This window comes from Meleagris gallopavo, chromosome 7 (genome assembly GCF_905368555.1).
Source record: "Meleagris gallopavo chromosome 7, MGAL_WU_HG_1.1, whole genome shotgun sequence".
NCBI lineage: Eukaryota > Metazoa > Chordata > Aves > Galliformes > Phasianidae > Meleagris > Meleagris gallopavo.
The window spans coordinates 14,276,992-14,296,841 of NC_139410.1; the positions used below are offsets into that span (position 1 = coordinate 14,276,992).

Consider the following 19,850-nt stretch of genomic DNA (forward strand, 5'->3'; position numbering starts at 1 on the left):
TGAATATTAAATTGGCAAAAACCTGTATAATATTCCAAAATTATGCTTTGTGGATGAATTGGGTCTTGACTTGAAAATCAGTAGCTGTTTTTATTTGTGATAGACCATAGGAATGACTAATGATAATTACAAAAGAAAACTTGACGCTACAGGGCAAGTTGGCTTACAATCTGTGTTTTTAAAAAAAGACACAACCCCCCACTCCCCCCCCCCCAAAAAAAAAATCCCTGTTTTTCTTGCATGATAATATGAATCTCAATTCATCTGTTAATATGGAGTGCACTTTTTTCATTAAATTACAGCTTTATGTTATTGTTGGGGGAAGGGAGGGAAATGGTATTAATTGAAAACATCTTGACAGTTCATATCAGCAGTGTGAATATTAAAATTAGTACAGCCAGGAATACTCAAGTTCATCCTGTGCATATCTGCTTAATGGTTAAACTAAGTGGCATAAATCTTTCAGCAAGGATTAGCATGGCAAGGTTTGCAATGTAGCAGAAAGCACTTCAACGTATGTTTAAGTTTATGAGTAACTGTCTTGAATCTTTCTAATTAAAACATAGGTTTCTCTGCAGTTACTCAAAGGCAGTAAAAACCACTGCAACCTCTGATATCCTGGAGTCTTACCACTGGTACTGGCACTATTGGGATTGTAGATTTCAGTAAGATCAAATGCTGAGGCATGTTTTGTGAGATGAGTCAAGTTCTCCATCTGGTTTTGGCAAATCCTGAATAAGATGTGAAAAATTTTATGTTCAATGTGTCATAGTTAAAGACTTCTTGGAACAGGTGCCACTTTATTTGAATTCAGATTATATCATTTTTTTTGTGATTTTTTTTTTCTATTTTTGTGACTTTGGTAGATAAACTTGCATTTATAAGTAATGCTACAATGTGATTTTATTGAAACATGCTGCAGTCAACAACTATATGAAGAGGTATTGATGTGATAAAGCTATACACAATTGATTGAGAATGGCTTCTAATGTGTTTCTACATTCTATTTTCATTTCCCAAAGTTGATAAAATAAATAAAGGTTAAAGTAGATGAATTTCTATGGTAGATTGGATTTGGGGTTTTTAAGATCTAACAACACTTACTCTATCAGCAGTGCTATTCAAATTCAGGCAAGGTGTTCTGTTACTTAGCTTAATTCAAGATTTGAATTTAGCTGATAAACTTCTCAGTTTTTACGTAGCTTTATTCTTTAGTGCCAGACTCTTAGTTGTACACAATTTTGTCTTGAATAATTTCAAAAGAAAAAAAGAACTTCTGTGCTGAAGTTCTCATTTTATGTTGAAATAACAAATTTCAAATCGGCTCTGAGTTGATGTGATAGAAGTATGCAGCATTGCTGCATGCTTTTGTTTATTGTTGCACACATATCAATGTATACTAAAATTACAATGCGTAAGAAACTGCGTGCTTCCTAGAATATCTCCCATTAATCTTTTTTTTCATTAATGCCATTCACATTTATCATAATAAGTATACATTTCTTAGATTTATAGCATTTTGAGATTTGTTTATTTGTATTTAAACCAAGTACATTCAAAAGCTTCAAGTCTTTACAATATTTGATATGTGGTTATTTTGAAAATTTCATTTTGTTTAAGAACATTTGCAGGTCTTATGAATTACGGTACTGAAGTTTAAGTCAGTGCTTCGGTAAGATTTATGCATTCAGTGAATGTGTGGCTTATCAGAATTTTGTAAGACAGAAGAATTTCTGAACATTATCCTTAAAATAAGTAAATAAACAACACTTTAATCCAGGTTAACCAAAGGGAAGTGGGGAGTGTAAGAGGCTCTGTATGTTGCTATTCTGCTTAATTATCATCTGTGTTTGAGGTACAAATATGAGAAGGGTTTTTTCATTCATTTCCTGTATTCATAACTAAGGCTCAAGAATAATAGGTTTGCCATTTTCTTTTCCTAGCCAGCACACAACATGTACATGTGTCTGAATAAGAACAAATAGCTGTATTTCTTCTAAAAGAAAAAGAAAATGCATATTCAAGATTTTATATCATTTCAGTGGTATCCAAATAACTATTTTGTTATTGCAACTCTTGCAGTTGTTGCTATTGAAAACCAATTTAATCCTGGATAATGCAGTATTGGTATTTTTCACGCTATACTTTCCTATATAAATTAAATGTCAGTCAATTCATACGCGTTATGCTTTGTTTTTATTTGAAATTCCAGAGTTTATTAGTACATGCATAGAATAACTGTGGGCCACCAGGCTTTAATGGGATGTGCACTGAACACAGCTGTACAGCAGTGCAGTCCTCCTTGATGTGTGGAATGGTGCTCTAGACAAAACCAGAACACTGACAACTTACAAAGCAAACTACAGGTTAAACTGCAACCAGGGTAAATATTTGAATAAAGAACGTGGAGAAGGAAGTGCTGTAGGGACATCATAGCAATATCTGAAAAGAGCCCGGAAGGACAATCCCATTGATTTTATTCTTATCATGATGACCTTGTAGTTTGCACTAATGACTCTTGACTGAAGAGTTTGGGGTTAGTTCTGTTTGTCTCCATTCAAGGAGAAAGAAAATTAATGTAGAGCTGGAAAAAAAAAAAAAAAGGCAGACTAATATTTAGTTTGTTCTCCAGATCTTTAATATATATTTTTATTTTGCATGGGTGTAGGAACAATGAAAATTTATTCCTATAATTTGGACAAGACTGAAATGTAGTTCATCTGCATTAAGTTATATATATTTTTTAATGATCTCAAAGTCATCTGGAACTATAACAAACCTAATAACTCTTACTGAACAGAAATTCTTGGTGAAGCTGAATTTTGAAGAGGAGGAGGGAAAGAGGGAGTGAGCTCAGATTGATCTAAAAGCCAGGCTGCTTCTCACCAAGTCATTCATGGTGTGGCTTCTGTGGCAGAATATGTATCTGCAGATCTGCATAAACATTTATCTAGCAAGGAACCTGTTCCACTTTGGGAAAGTAGGGCTGCAGAATCATCTGAGGGAATGATCTTTGTGACAGGTCGTTAATTGACTTTAAAATTGTCACAGTTTCTGTAACTTCAGAGATAAAAATGAGCATGCTGTATATCTTGTAGCTGACATTAAGATACATTTAAATTTTCAGTCCCCACATGGCACACCAAACTTCACTTCCGTACATAATGTTGTTAATAGAAAGCTGATCACTGGGCATTTTATTGCTGATAAGGTTGTAGCTCTCTCGTAAGTGTTAACAATCAAAGCAGCCTGCATAAAATCAAGAAACACTAAGCGATAATGTAATTAAAATTTCCCAAACAATTTTATTTAAAATTCATGATAAGGAAAAATAAAATAGATCTCATACTTTCAGCATAATTATGGACTTTGCCTATGACTGTGGTATGAAAATGTTCTTAAATTTTACACTTACCTTCTCTAGAATTGACGTTAGATGAGCAGAATTTTCATTTGGCTACTCCTTCATTAAGCAAAAGCAGCTCTAATTCCCAAGCATATAATGAGAAAAGAGCAGGATTTACCCATTTTTGAGGGTGTTCCCTGAAGGAATGCTCTTTGTGATGAGCAGAAATTATGTCAAAGCGCAAAGTGTTAAAGCCAAAAAGTTGAGGGGGGAATAAAAAACAACCAAACAACAACAGAAACTACCTAATTGATAATTGCAGAAATGTAATAAGGTTTTGATGAGGTTTGTGTTTTGAATATAAATTATGCAAATATGTCTGCTTTTGGGAATTGAGTCCTAGTATCCTCTTCAGTAAGGTGGCTAAGCATGCTTAGGCATGTTCTCTCTTGCACAGGCATGGAATAGAAATAATAAAGAAAGCAATACAAAACAAAACCACACAAACAAAAAAACAACCCCAGAGCAACAAAACTAATCAAGCAAAATGAACAAACAAAGCCTTTATGGAAGGTATTAATGGGGGAAAAAGCCATAAGCTTCTTCATAAAAAGCTTCTTCATGAAAGTGCCATTTATTACAAGCAATATTAAAACTCTGTTTTAATAATTATCAGAAAATACTTGATCTCTTGCATGCTATTGCAGCAGAGATGTTTGAAAGAATCTGATCAACCTTTAACTGGTTTATTTCTTGAAGATGTCTGAGCAGCTGTGTCTACATTTTAAGCTAAATTCTGTTGATGGGCAAACCTGTTATATCCTGAACTAATATTGAGCAGAATTTATTTCTGTTTTTTTTTTCCACTTAAGTGTTAATGACATTAAACAGAACCGAAGTGGCAGATGTGATTATAGCAAATATCCAACACTATAAACAGTTTTTTTGTCCCCCCCAACATTCTGCATCTAAGGATTACCAAGTTGATGTGTATTTCTGCTGTCCTTAATGAATCCAATGCTTTGCTTATGAACATTTAATATAAAATTATTCACTAACAATTATACAATGTCTCTAGTTTGTCTTTCAGTAAATTGTTCAGATGAATAGAAATAATTTGGCATTATTGTACAGGTGTTTTTTTTTTCCTGTTGCTTCTCTTATAATACTGTGGTTGCTCAAACCTCTCTTGGGTATCTTGGTAAGATACCCCAGGAAGGACATTTTCTTTGAACTGCATTTCATTAAGTTCTGCTGGAGTTCTGACTGTTTACTCTCTGCTTGATTTTTTTTTTTTTTTTTTGGTCATATGGCTATTAAACAAAAAATTGACACAATAAAAACACCTCAGAGCAATTTTGTTGCTGCAAATTGGCCGAAAAAATTTGCAATGACTTCATTAAATATGATAGCAGTTATTTGGGCACATCCTGTTCCACGTTATATGCTAGTGATGTATGTGTGATGTGTGTTATAGCACCCTGTGTGTCTACAGCTCCCAGCTGCATGGGATCATGACTAGTTTGGAGTACAATAAAGTGACACTGCATTAAGCAAGAATAAGTCAGAGATGTTTTTCCTTGAAGTTGAGCTCATCTCAAGCTAGTGCAATCCATCAGCTTGCTTGTCCTAGTTCCTCCTCTGTTCACAATTTTGTCATTATCTCCTGATTCTGTTAGTAACAATATATAGTAATTCATCCTCTGATTTGTTCAAAATTTCAGCAGCATGGATTGTTAGAGTACTTAATCTGTTTTTCAGACATTTTGGTTGGGAGGAGGAATGCTTTTCCCTGCATAGAAAGAGATAAAACCAGTTATGAAGATTTTGAGGTACAGCTGCCATTTTATTACGGTCTGTCTTGTTATGATACTTTATATGAATGCATATAGGAGAGAAAATTGTTTATGTAAGAAGTGTAATATTGAAGTAATAAAGTTCATACAAGTGTGGTAGGGAAGAGGAAAGAAACTGACATAATTTATTATACTGAAAATTGATATAGCTTTTTTTCCTGGAGAATTACATTTTTGCTGGGGGACACAGAAGTGGAACATACAAGATGAATAAAAGATCTAGCACTTTACTTTGCTATTTGTGAATCTATACAGTAAACTTCATGAAAGACATTAGTCTTACGTGAGGTGGTAATGATCCCTCTTCCAGGTTAGTACTGAATGCAGCAAACGGCTCCTTTGAGGAAGAGGAGTACAGGGTTGGCAATGTTAGGTCCAATTGCAGGGGATTATACTCCATAAACACTTTTCTGTCCATATCATAATGAGAGAATAAAACCTGGAAGCCACTGTGTTGCGTTTTTTTGTTCATTTCTTCTCCTGTTTCAGTATCTGAAACTGAAACCTAGAATGTTGTTTCATATTTGCTTTTCCAAAACTTGACTTTTGCATGTTTTATTTCTATAATTTGAATATAAAAGTGGAGTTCCAGTATTATGTTTGCATGGTAGTTTCAGAAAATACTTGGATCAATAAAGGTCTTGAAAAAACCTCTTAACTGGATCATTCTTGGACTTTTAAAATTTTATTTTCCGAGTTGTAAATCACGATATTTTGCATAGTGCTCATTTAGTCATAAGAACAGTATTTTTTTCTAAAGCATCTGTATCAAAAGCAGACTCTTGAATGGTTTGTTATTGCCTTCAGGGATGTTGACAGAATTAGTTAGCAGCATGGATGGGAATTTTCTCTTCCATTGTGAGATAGCTTGTTGATTTCGTACTATTGAATTGTATGCCTAGGTGTCCTGTCTATTACCAGCCAAAATTGCTCATCTCCTATGGACTGTGCTATATACAGTGACTGTGACATGGAATTTAAACAAGAAACAATGTACATGCAGAACTGTGGAAGTCATTGGAGTGCTGCTATGGCTGTTTTGAAGAAGGGCAAACAGGAGCTAAGTTCTCTGATAATGGTTTATATTAGTTTACTTTTTTAGTACACTTTTTGGCATCAACAGCAGATGTATTTATATTATAAACTTTATTGTGACATATTGCAAAATTGGTTAAGATTAAGCATACTTTTGGTTTGTTGGTTTTTTGTTTTTTTGTTTTTTGTTTTTTTTTTTTTACATACTGAGATCTCAAGAAGTGGTTGGAATGACCAGGGCTAGTTATACTGTTCTTCAATCTTTCTGTTTGGAGTCACAAGAAGTATTTTCAGATATGAATGCTCTTTTATTCCTTTATTTATACATTGGGTTTTACTGATAATCTGTCCTCAAAATAGAGATATGAAGCTGCAAGATATTTTGATGCCAGTCTTCATTTAACAGTATAATTGGTCAGCTTTCCCACTGAAAATAAAAGGTTATATGAAGGATTGAGACAAAGCTGCTCTGGCATTTCTTTGCATCTCAAATTTTCACTCAGATCTAAATCTGGCTCTGGTACAGAAGCAACACTTGTCTCGTTAGTAAGTTTTCCTCTTGTCAGGATCCAGTAATGCTGACTGATACAAATGGGTGTGAACTATCAGGGACATGTGTGACTGTTCAAAGTTGTTTAAAAATAAAATACTGAGGTACTGTTTAGCAGATGTCTTATTGTAGAAATATGAATATTTTGCAGTTCTGTTATTATTATTTGATGTTTATTTACTTTGACAGGAAATGGTTTCTTGGCTGCAGGTCCAATTTATTCCTGAAGAGTACAAATATATTCTGTAAGGACTACTTTCACATTTCAGGAGGGACCCTTCTGTTCTTTGTGATGTGTTTGAGAATGGTTTCTCTATGCTGGTCAACCCCATGGAGAGCAAATATGCTTTGTGACAAGATTATATTAGTCTATCATCTTCTCTCTGTTTTTGAAGGAGTTAAAAAAGATATTTTAAATTCCTGTCCTTCTTTCTGAAATAGTTATTTTCTTTTAAACAAATATACCTACTTTTAATGACTTGAGATATCAGCTGAAACACTAATTTACCTGGGTGTCCTTCTTTAGCCTTTCTCTAGAGATCTTAAGATAAGAAACCAAAGTCAGTTTTTGTTAATGAATTTCTCTCTAGCAGTGAATTTTTGGAAGAACCTTGTAGATAAAGGTGATATTTATATCTATAGAGAGTAGAACTGAGAAGAGGAAATCTTAGTGAGTTATCCCAAGGTCAACCATTTCTGCTCATCTTCCCTTAAGTCTCTGCTTAGCTTTTGGGTGCCAGTTAAATTTTCTTTTGAAACTGATAAGGTGAAAGAAGATATGACATGCTCAGCAAAGTAAAGAACAAGGGGAAAATGCAAGAACAGTGAATGCTCTTCTTAAATAAGTGCATGTAGATTGGGAGTGGTAGAGCTTCTTTCCTCTGCTGCCCTTCTCTAAGATCAGGCACTTAGATTGTAGTGCAGTCAGCAGCCTCAGTAAATCCATTTCCAGACAGCTGTTTTTTGCAAGAGGAAGTGAAAATGAGATTTAAAAAAAAAATATATATATATATATATATATACAATCCACCATTATTCATACCTCTGAAAAGAGGTAGTGTGACTTAGCCTTGCAGGCTGCTCTGTGCAGCCCTATTTCTGAATGCTTGTGTCTCCTCTGTGCACGGGGGAGTATCCTGTGTAAGTACAGACCCACCTGAGTAGTGACCTGAACTTGCGGTAAAGCAGAGCAGAGCCCAGAAGAGCAGGGCTGAGCTACAGGAAGTCACTACGTGAATCAGAAAGTTTGAGGAGAGGAGAAGCTTGTGAGTTTTCAGGCCCAGATTTGTATGCTGAAGGACTCTTAACTCCTAGGGCAAATTGTAGGGCAAATTTAATGACAAGTGAAAATAAGGCTTAAGTGTTCCTCCGTCATGCTTGTAGGTAGGTGCTAGCTCCATCTTCTGCCCAGTATAGCATTTAACAGATCAGTAAATTAGGAAAATATTAGTCAAAATAATTAGTCAAAGTTTACTCTTTTGATATTTGTATTTTAGGTAGCAACAGTACTGAAATAACTCAATGAAATTTAGATGGGGAAAAAAATGAATATGCATGTATAGTATTTAAAGAAAAAAAAGTGGTACGTATGTGCTTTCCATATAACAGTTAAAAACTCAATTATGTTTTTATGGGCATAAATCTGTCCTGTCATGCATTGCAATGTGTTGGGTATGTGCCAAAGAGGTGGCAGACTGCAGTGCTAATCTGTTGAAGTACATACAAATTTATGTTAAGAAAATCACTGAAAGCGTATGCTGTTCTGATGGGGCAAACTCTGATGGCTAATTAGGTTGCTTAAATTTATAACAGGTGTCTGGAATGACCTTACTTACTGGTGCCAGTACTTTAAGCTTCAGAGCTTAGATTAGCTGAGTGAATACTTCTGGTAAAGGAAGAGGATCCTATGTGAGCGGGTTGTCCCAAAGGGATAAAACTGGTATGTCTCTGACTCACTGGTAGAAATATCATCGCTAAATGCACGTGGTAAAAGATAGCTAAGGTATCAATAAGAAGCTTAGAGGTTAACACTGTGACATTAGTGCTTTATCCAGACTGGAAAGAGAGGTTGTCATCTGTATACTGAGAATAACCTTCTAGGCAAAAAAACACGATGTGATTCAGAGATAATATTTCAGAATGAAGTAATCACGCTAAGATGTCCCTGCAGTTTTGGGCTGGTAGCACCGTACCTTACACAAAAACCATGTGATGTTTGAGAAGTGTTGGCTTTGAATGTTATAGAGTGTGGAATGGAATTTTCCATCAAAAATGTAATGACAGAGGTCTACCTGTGAGCCCAGGGCTGTGGTGCCATTCCTGGAGGTAGAAGGGAGGCAGGGTTTTTTCTGCTCCCATCCTGGAAATACAGCCTAGAAATTTTCAGCCAACCTTCTGTACATCCTACACTTGTTCATACACAGCTCTAGGAGCGTATGTTTGTATTTGTAGTAGATATAAATACCTATGGAGTCTTGCAGACTTCCAAACAACGGTGCGCATCTGTGAACATGCAAACCTTTTGGGATGGATTTTAACAGGTACAAATCTGCTTCTTGTTCTGATGCATTGGTACAGATGCCATCTCCGCAAAGCCCGTGCATAATTTGATGGCTTTGTAGAAAGAGAAGATTGGCTGCCAAGAGAAATTAACTCTGTGTCTTGTTTCAGTTATGCACTTTAATTGGCTTTCGCACCTAAAGCTGAAATAAAAAGGAGCTATTATTTGTCACCATGCTCAGGGGGAGACTAGTCTCCTTGTAGAGTAGCACGCATCTGCCTGTTTCAGAGGGAATTCTTTACAACAGACCCTGTCCCAGTGTCCAGGCATTTAGCTCCCCTTAGTGCAGAATCTCCCTCACAGTGCAGAGCTCTGGATCTGCTTATCAGGCACGTTTTCCACTTCCAAAATACGCCAGTGTGGATTCTGCTATCCTGATGACTCTTCCTTGCAGCTTTCTCCCATTCTGTAATCTATAGAGTGGCTGTGCTGATGCAGCAGTGTGTGTGCACTCCAGCTAGCCCTGCAGTGGGTGTCCTTGCTCTGCAGAAATACTTTAGAGTTCTAGTGTGAGACATAGTGCAAACACAGAAACATTATGAACGAGTAAAAGGATTCTGTGCACAAGAAGAATGAACAAAGAGGCCAGTATTGTACCTGCCCAGAGGTACAAATGATTAATGGAAAGACCAAGAGAAGGAAAACTGAGAAAGTAGCAAATAAAGAGAAAGGACTGAAGGGAAGGGGCTTTGGGGAATGTGCCTTTCTAATTTGAAGAGGCTGTGTGAGAGAAGACCAGACCCAATATGCAGTCACAGAACAGACATTTCCCTTTGCATTTAAAGAGAGGTGGAAGTTGTGTTTCTCAGCTTGTGCCAGTGAAGCAACTCAGCTGCTGGAAGCAGGAGGCGTTTCTCTGCACCTGTTTTACAATTAGAGCTTAACACAAGTGCTGAGTGAGTTGCACTGTGTCATAGTTGAACCATGCCAAAAAGCCCAAATTATGATGAGACTGTTCGGCCTTTTCACACTGTATTTTATCAGAAGTGTTTTCATCTGTGGGAATTTCCTGTTGTGCCCTTCCATTAAATGAAGGTGTTCATTTGGAGAAAAAAGGAAGTTGAGCAGAAACTGGCATTAATGTCTCATAAGTTTGCTGATAAGTTCCCTAACGAGTGTACCTGTGAATCAGAATGGTAGTTCTTTGCACAGTTCCATTTCTTTTCTTATTTTTCTTGTGTCAGGATGTTGTTATTCTCATTCCACAGCACTCAAACATCAGAAGGCAACTGTAGGCCATGGCTAGCACAGATTTGAGCGAGCCTCTGTTATTGTTTACTCTGAGTATCACATTTAAAAAAAAAAAAAAAAACACCTTCTGGCCAAAAATATGGACTTTAAATTAATCAATATGACTTATGTTTTTTAAAATTTATATGAAACAAATCCGTGCATCAGCTTGAAATAGTCATTAAAGTGGGATTAATAGGGTTTAAACTATCAGTCCTTATTATAATATACCCAGATGTGTTGTTCATTCTTTTGGCTTGATTCTCTCACTAAAACTGCCTTTATACTTCCTGACTATGTTGAACTTTTTAGCATATTAGTCCTTGCAAACAGTATGCTTGTTTCTCTCTTTCTCTTTTTTTTAATTCTGAAGCCTCTTACAGTCATTCACAGGATTTGAATGTATTTTCAATGTAAATGCTCAAAATAACTGTCCTAAACTTCCTTTTTTGTGTCAGTACAAATGTCCTCATTTTTTATCATCAATCTGACATTTTTGAGTACAACCTTCTCTGACACCTTTGATGATTGGTTTACTGAAGTTTGTTATCCCTTAACAATAGAGAGAAGCATGCTGATTGATTCTTATTTATTTTATTTATGTATTTCTTTTTATCAGCATGCTCCTCTCCCAGAACCCCTACAATATTTTCAGTTTTCTGGCGTCAAAAAGACTGTGTCTCTCAAAGTACTTACAGAGTTCCTTTCCAATGCATTCACAATAGCAGTCGAATACCTCCAGTAGGCAATATAAGGTCTCTTAGTGGTATCATCACATACCACTGTGAGCTTCCCCCTGTAGCATTGTTGGAAGTTCTTTTAGTAGCCCAAATCCATGTCCACTGCTCTTTTCTTTTTCTCTGAAAGCTTTCATGCTTTTTTTTTTTTCCAAATGCCGTTTCCCAGCCTGAATTGCACCATAATCAAGAGGGCACTTGTTCCTCAGTGACAAAGCACTTTGTCAATGGCATAGCACTGTTACACCTTTTGTTTCATTTGTTTTTCTTCTGATTTGTTGTCTTTTTTTTTTTCTTTTAATGTTGTCATCGCTTTATAAAAATGCTGACTGTGTTGCAGGAGCAATGTCACTGTTATCTGTTTTGATGGGATAACTATTTTCCAGCCCTAATAAAAATGTCTGAATAGGTCTTTTTTTTTAATTATTTTTATTTTTTAAAGCAACAGAAAAGAATGTGCTTAGTAGAGATGATTTGCTATTGTATAGCAGAAAATATCACGGGCATTTTTGGACAAAGTCACGGATGCTTTAATTCAATGCATAAGAATCTAGATGTTCTTGTCATCTGTATCCTTTTTTGGTTCTGCATGCTTACATTGTAATCTCTCAGGTCAGGATTTTTTTCTTAGCATGTGCATACAGCACTCAGTACTGCAGAGCTTAATGTCACTTAACACCTCAGCATTATTGTAATACATAAAAATCATCAAGGGATGTTTTATAGAACTTTTTAGGTTAGCTTGCAGCCAGTTAAGATCTGTGATTCTCCTTTATTCACATTATTTATGAACTCTTTATCATTAGCGTTAAGATGAGCGTATATGTGCATTTTGGAAGCAAAAGCTGGAGTAGATAAACACATGATTTAAAACTTGTTTTCAAACATAATTTCTTATGTTCTAAACTTTTTCTGAAGATTACACAAATCTAATGCAAACAAACTTGGAGAACTAGAAGGTGATACATCTATCAGAATCAGTGATCACTGCAAAAAGGAGGCATTAAGGATCTGATGTGTTGCATGGAACAGTTTCTGTTGTCCAGTGTTTGATAACCAAAGATCCAAAGCAGAAAGTAAATTTGTCATTTTCATTTTCTGACTGCAGTGAAGTAATTACTTACTGGGGTCATCCCAAAACATGTGCTCTTTTCTGAACCTTATAATAATGAACTTTCACCCCAGGTCAGATTCTCATCTGTGCTTGATATTGTCTTCTGCCTGTTCCTATGTCTGTATGGTAGGATAACACTATTATACCACTCTTCTGACTTCTGTTTTTCTCATTTAAACCAAGGTGACTTTTAGGCACTGCATAAAATGCACTGGATTAAAATACTGCTCAAGTGCAGCCAGCAGAAAGCCCAGTTTGTGGGACAAGGCTGCAGTGTTGCCTACTGATACTACCTTTGCTTTCAGTCCTGCATTGAGTTTTCAAAACAAATCATGAGTGATTTGGCACTTCTTAGCAGAATTTGGATTATTGGTGTGAATCCTTTATTATTAGAGACAGAATATTTGTGATATTTTTCACTGAAAACAGGTCTTTTTTTCATACACTAGCCTCTGGTTTAAGTCAGCTTCTCTGGAGAGTGCATGTACTTCATTAGTGTGCGTTGCAGTATTCCATCTATCCATCATGCATTCACTAGGATATTCATTATATTCATTTTAGTTGAGATGTTAACAGTAACACTTCTGTACAACATATGTTAAAATGTTTGATAGACAGAGATGAAGATTAAGAATCACGATGAGTAGTACAATAGTAGAACAGTCAAAACTGTACTGAATCTTGTCTTCAGTTAATACTGCATATAGTAACTGTAGCCATTTTTCTCTTTTGTGAAAATCTGCTGCAACGCTTCTGTATGGAGGTAGCAAATGTACTGAAGTTACAACCATGAGAATGAGTATAACAAGCCCAAAGAGTTGTTCATGCACAAGAGGAAAGAACTAAGCCTAAGGGATCCAAACATGGTCACACAGAGAAGCCTCTTATGGGTTGGACAGTAGGATGCCATTATCACAGTATGATGTTAATTTCTGTGGAAGTTGTAAGCACTAAGTTTTGAACATCTGGAAGATTGCGTAGCTCAGTGCTTGAGCTGGAAATAAAGGGTGCTTGCATATACTGTTTGTTTTTCTTCAGTTGCATCCTGACAGGACAGTTCTTGAAGTCCCTAAGCATCAGTCAGAATAGAAGCCTGTTACGCTGTTGCCTGCTAGGGAGACTTCTCTGCATAAAAGCAATCTGAGAGTTGAGAGGTAGGAAGAATGGGAGTTTCATACCAGTTCTGTATAGGTATTGGTGGATTCTAAGACACTTTTGTTATTAAAACTTACCAGTGAGCTGTAGTAGAGAACCTATTGCAAATGCTAAAACTCTCATTTCTTCAGCAGTGACATGAAAGAGATGCCAGGAAAACATAGGATATGTGTGGAAATATTAACTTCAGTAAAAAGATGACACTGGAGGAGTTTATCAGATGAGGTGTCTGTCATCTCCTCATCCTTGGGTTATGGGAGCTGCTTGTGAGCAAGGCTGAGTGCACTCACCCTCAGCTCCTCAACAGCTGCTTGTCTGCTTGCTTTTCAGCAGTCTCAGTGTGCATGCTCTTGCCAACCCCCTTTAGTTTAATGAGGTTTGTGGTAGCAGGTACCAGGTTGCAGTGAATGTTGTACCACGTTATCTTCTGGAAGGTCATCGCCGGATAGCTAGATGGGGAAAAAATATGTTCATTTTTATTGTATTGCATTTACCTTTGTTCTTTGCCTTTTATGTTTCATTGGTCCCTAATGGTTTTGCTGTACTTTCAGCTCTGCCCCTCTGCCTTTCACTAACCTGTAACAACATTTTACCCTGCCTTTCATCCCATTCTTCTCTCACATAATATGCTGTGGTTTTTTTATATCCTTTTTTTCCCCCTAATTTATTTCCTCTGCATTCTCCTGTTACTCTCTTTTTCTTTCAGCACCTTTTCTAGCTTTTATTGATTATTTAGCTCTTTAGCACTATCTATAATGCAACAGCTGCCTGACTGCTTCAAGCTGCTACTTGGAAGGATGGTGTTCTCTGGCCTTCTTCTTCACCTCATCCTTTCTGCTGGGTTCACGCTAGCACTTTGCATGCCCTCAGCCCATGAGGCTGGCATGCTGGGAATATGGGGAAGCTGTGGCTGGACCAACACTGATTACATACTATTGAAGGGGCTCAGGCATGAAAATAATCCACAGACCTCCACAGTCTCAGGACAGTGGGCTTACTAGGAGTAGAATGGTGTTAACATTCGTTTTAAATGAAAAGAAGACTTGGAGTTAAAACTCTGATCATCTGTGTTCTGGAAATTGCTTGGTTAATGTGAGCTGGAAAAGCAGACTAAAATCCTAAAACTGTGAGTGATTAGTGAGTCATGAGAACGTCATCTGCAACTGAAGACTGGTCTTCTGTGAGGCAAGCTGTGGTTTGCTGTTGATGGAAACAAAGCTACAGTGTACCAAACAACTATGTGGTCAAACCTGAGAGTACTAGTGGATTGTAATGGTGTTCACAAGAAACTATCAAGTATTGCCAAGAGAGAGACATTACAGACACTGAACAAGTGGAGGGAATGGAGGAAGCATGCCTGCTGGTTCGGGGCCATGTAGCCCCTGCCATTTTGTCTTACTGTAACGCAGAGATATACTGTGTGCTTATGGAACATATGAAACACTTCTGTGGTTTAAAGTGTAAATTTTTCTATTTTTTCTTGAAAGCCTCCAGATTTCACAGAAAATACAAGTAGTGGTAGTATTGTCAGCGTGAGAGAAACATAGTATTTACTTGGAAATACTGGTCATCTTGCTAAGTCATTTGAGTCTATATAAAATCCACATAAAATTTCATAGAGGTTTGGTGCTGCCAATCCCAAGTACGCAATGAGAATGAGTCACATCTTCCAAGATGACAAGATTTGCTTAAAAATCAGAAGGGGTTTATTTTTAATTGGGTTTCATTTTTATTTGTCTTTTTTATGTCAGAACTGATTCATTTTTTCCACTGTTTTTCTGTGATCATTACTGCTAGTAATGCCCCTTCCCTTGGTTAAAAAATAAAAATAAAAAATAGGATGGGACTCTTAACAAGGGTACCAAATAATTCAGGATGTGTAACAAAATAGAGTAGGTCCTGCCAAGTCATGTTGGCAGGTTATTATCGAAGTAATGTCCTTTTTAGAAGACAGGATAGGGAGTGGGAGAACGTAGAAAATACTAAGAAGCTTAAGCTGAAGTTTCATGTGTGCTACTTTGAGCGACCAATAATCCCACCCTAGAGAAGGCCGTTGTCACTGGAATGTTTTATGGACTGTATCCAAATTAATGTTTGGAAGGTTTTCTTCAGTATTTCTAGGTTGGAGGAAATTTCTTCCAATTGGTAGTATGCTTTTGAAAATCCTATTCTTCCTCTCCTTCCATCCTTCAACTTTTCTAAAACCAAATGAGGAAATCAAGAAAATCTTTCCTCTCTCTGCATCTAAGGTAAAACACTGAGGTAGAAGAGCTGCGCATAGATCTTCTTTCATTATTCTCCATTTGTCTATGAGGAGCTGCTGGACATTGTGATATAAATTTGTGCAGTTGGAGTAAAGATCTTTTCCTAATGCTCTTTGGTTTCTTGGTGAGGTGTTGTGTTTGTTTTGATAAGGTTCTTTTTATCAAGCATGTTTACTGGGATGGTCTTAGTAAAATTCTTTTGAGGCATCAGAAGTTCTACGCAAACCTCAGTTGTATTGAGTGTACTGGCACACCCCGAGGTGAGATCCAGAACAGGGACACCTCTTTCCATTAGGAATTTATGATTCGGGTCTCAGATTTCAGATGACTCAAAAGTCTTTGGCTTTTGCAGTGAGAAGAAACTTCTCTGCACAGCAGAAGCTGATTTTGACTGTGTGGAGCCAGTTTGTCATGGGTGTCAGTGCACAGTAAGTACTTACTGTGATAGCTGTAGCATTCTAAGCACTTATATTTCATGTTCAAATTAGCATTGGAGGTGATTTTTGAGGTATTTTAAAAAGATTTTAAAAAGTCCCAAACCTCCTTGCTGTTGGTATTTCTTTAAAGGAAGTATTTCATATCTAATGAGACAAATTCAGGTAATGTAATCAGACACAGTGGAAAGAAAAATCAGTCGTTCACTTCTACAGAAGTAAAATGTAGCCTACCATTTATATACTTAGTTGTGTGGAACAGAACACCCTATGTAATACAGGAGTTCTGTAGAGAGTTTTTGCCTTGCTCAAAGATGGGCAATGAGCTAAAACCGATTTCAGGACAGCTATACAAAAATATCTCACTTTAAAACTTCGTTGTAGGGACTACTTGCTGTTTTTTTTCCCTGTGGTTTTGTTACCTCACATCAAGGTGGCACCAGCAGGCGATGCCTCTGCTTCACTTTGGTGTAGTCTGAAGAGGTGTCATTCACCAATGAGAGTGAAGTAAAATATTCCAGTAGCTTTATGGGGCAAGGCACATTTCTCAGCAACTTGAATTCAAGCCCTACTCAGAACTCGAACAGAGTCAAATAGGAGTTTGCAGGAACATTTCCTTTGCTAGATCTATTGTGCAGAGCTTTCTATTCTGCAGAACTAACTGTAGATGAGAAACATGCTCCTGGGTAAGTAATTCCATGCAGAGGTTGAAATCTGTCTCTCACCTAGCTGCATAACTGAACGCTGTATGCTTGCTCCAGCTGTACGGAAGGGGAAACACATGTAGTGTTTTGCTGATTTGTTTTTAATAGCAGTGCATTAGTGAAAGATGTAATTGTTTTCTGTAGTTTAGGAGCTGAGCAGCTGAATTAGGAAATACTAGCTTGTGAGTACCTGTGATCTATTTTTCTAGATCCTTTCTTTAGGTAAACTTCATCAAAAAGTTACAAATGTCAAAATCAGCATTTGAACTTTCTCTCTTTTTTTTTCCCCCTGTTCAGATGGTAATCATGACATTTTCTGAAGGAAAGCTATGAATGAAAATTCTTATTAGTAAGCCCAATGGAAGAATGTATTTCTTAAATATTGAAATGAGTTTGTTTCTTCCTTGTGAGCATGCTGATAGTTGACTCTAAAAAATTTAATGCTTGATTTTTGAATGTCTTTAATTTCCTTTAAGCATTATGCTGCTAAATCCTGTTGATGGATGCTGTGTTATTTATGGTTGTTGAAACTATTATATAGTAGTAACATTTGAAAATAGGGAACGCGTTCTTATGTACTTGAAAGAGCAATTGTTGAGCTTATGAAATGTTAATGCATCACAGGTTTCACTGTACTGCTTAGCAGCGATATTAAAAATGTGCATGGTGCTTTCAGAAAGTTCTCAGGATGTCTTATTAAGGTCAAAAGCAGATAAATGCTGTCCTTTTCAAAGTCCTGCTTGTAGTTAGGAGATTAGCTTGTAGAAAACACTTTTATTTTGTACAAGGCAACCTTGTCTGGAGGAATGTCATTGGTATTTTTTTCAGATGTCAAAATAAATACTGACAAAATGCTCATTTGCTGTGAATTGAATGTTATAAAACAGCCACTGCTCTGTCTGACTGTCCTTTGACAAATTCAATTTCATCAGCTTTCGTTGTTTTTAGAATAACATAGTTTGTTTATTTCTGTACCAAAAAAACACATCATCCATTTACCATCATTTTTGGTTGTCACCTTGTTTTAACATTCTAAAAACAAATGTCCTCTGGAAATATTTTTAAGGGCTTATGACTGGTGTAGTATTTAGCTTAGTCCAGTTAAATTGTATGGATTTCAGCAAAATTAGTTGCATATTTGCAGGTGCTTCAGGCTGTAAATACAGCGTGGAAAACTCCTGTACTTGGAAACTCCTGTACTGTAAATAATCTGAATTTTGGCAAGGGTTGAGCAAGATAAATGTTGCCAGATGAGGGAATACTTCTCACCCTTGCTGGTAGCAGAGATGCTCTGACCCAGCTTCCTGCGAAACTGGTATGGAGCTCAGAGCCATGGGGGCAAGAAGCAGTGGTGGGAGCAGAAAAGGACATCTGAACAGGGCTCTGAGCATCTGATGGGTGTCTGGATAGTAAGTGCAATCCAGAAGTACAGAAATACTCCGCTATCATCTTTCCTCCTACAAGTAATTTAAATATCTCTCTCTGTGTGATAAAACCAGTGTTACTACTAAGGAAGTTGTTCAGTGTGGGCACTGGTGGTGGGCAGCATGGACATAAAATTTGCATCATAACTTTGTATTTAGATAGGTGAATATCCCACATGTATGAACTGATTTCTACAAGCAGATACTTAGTTCTGTTCAGTACTTGAACATTTAGCCTTTGGGGAAAAGTTGTTTTTATGTGCCGTAATGCTAAGCTGCTTCCAGCAAACTTTAAAATCATTGCATTCTGTAGTTGTAGAGAACATTGAGATCTTTTGGAGTGACTTATTCAAATATCCTTATAGCTGATGGTGTACTGTTTTTTGAATAAATTCTGGATTCATCTTAAGCTGTTTCTATCCAGTACTGCTTTAAAGAAACAGGAAAATATAATAATTTCATCACTTAAAGCAGCTTAAATCTTCAGGGAAAAAAGGGTTACTGCTTAAATTTCAGATGAAAGGAGCGTTTTGTGAATTCATCTGTGTCATGTATTCATACCTGAATTAAAATGAGCCATGATGTACTGCAGTTTCTCTGGAATGTTACATAAACTTCCCTGTTCTGAACCATGCAGAGGTTTGAAATGTGCAAACAGAACTGAAAGACGCTTTGCAGTAGTTTCTCCACAAGCAGGAAGCCTGATATTTACACTACAATCAATGCAGTAGTGGACACAAAGACAAGCAGTCCTCTCTCCTACAAAACTTGGTTTAACTGGTAAAAAGGTAGGAGCCATGAGAACAACTTTCTTTTTAGTTAAAGATGGTTACGGTTAGGGATGAGTTTGGATTGAATTCTGCAGAACCTTGTTTGCTGAGATTTGAGGTTGTGCAACTAAAACAAGGGATTGTTTGGAAGTATATTTGGAACAGATTCCTTCTGTTTAATTCCTGAGATTTTGATCAGATCTTTCATTCTCACTTTTGTGAGACTGTAGATTAGTCAAGGAAAAATCTGGTCCTGGAATGGCTTTCCGTGGCATAGTTAGTTTCTTCTATGTGATACACTTAAGGCTCCCTATAATCCTTCATTGTGATGTTTATTTCTATTGGTGCTGGCTGCCTTTGGGGGCACATTCTGCCTTAGTGGTGGCAGGTGGGCAAGAGGAAGCAGGAAAACAGCTGATCTCAGAGCAGCCAGAAAGGAACAAGAAGGGATAGGAATCAGTATATTGTTTCTATATTATAGTCTGAGCTGCAGGACAAATAATATTACCTGACAAAATCAGCTGAAAATTTCCTCTTGAATTGGAAAGTTACTGAATCCAGGAGCTCTTATGAGGAAGCTGAACTTGTCTTGGTTCCTCTTTTTTCTAACATCCTTATTGTGAAGACTGAAAAATGCTGTACTCTAGGTAGGAATGATTGCCAGCGGCATT

The 19,850-nt window shown here is 36.8% G+C and overlaps 1 protein-coding gene across 3 annotated transcripts in view; it reads left to right on the forward strand.

Annotated features, from left to right (window-relative positions):
- Positions 1-19,850, forward strand: part of ZNF385B (zinc finger protein 385B) — a 151,713-nt gene that overhangs the window by 52,947 nt on the left and 78,916 nt on the right. The window lies entirely within an intron of this gene.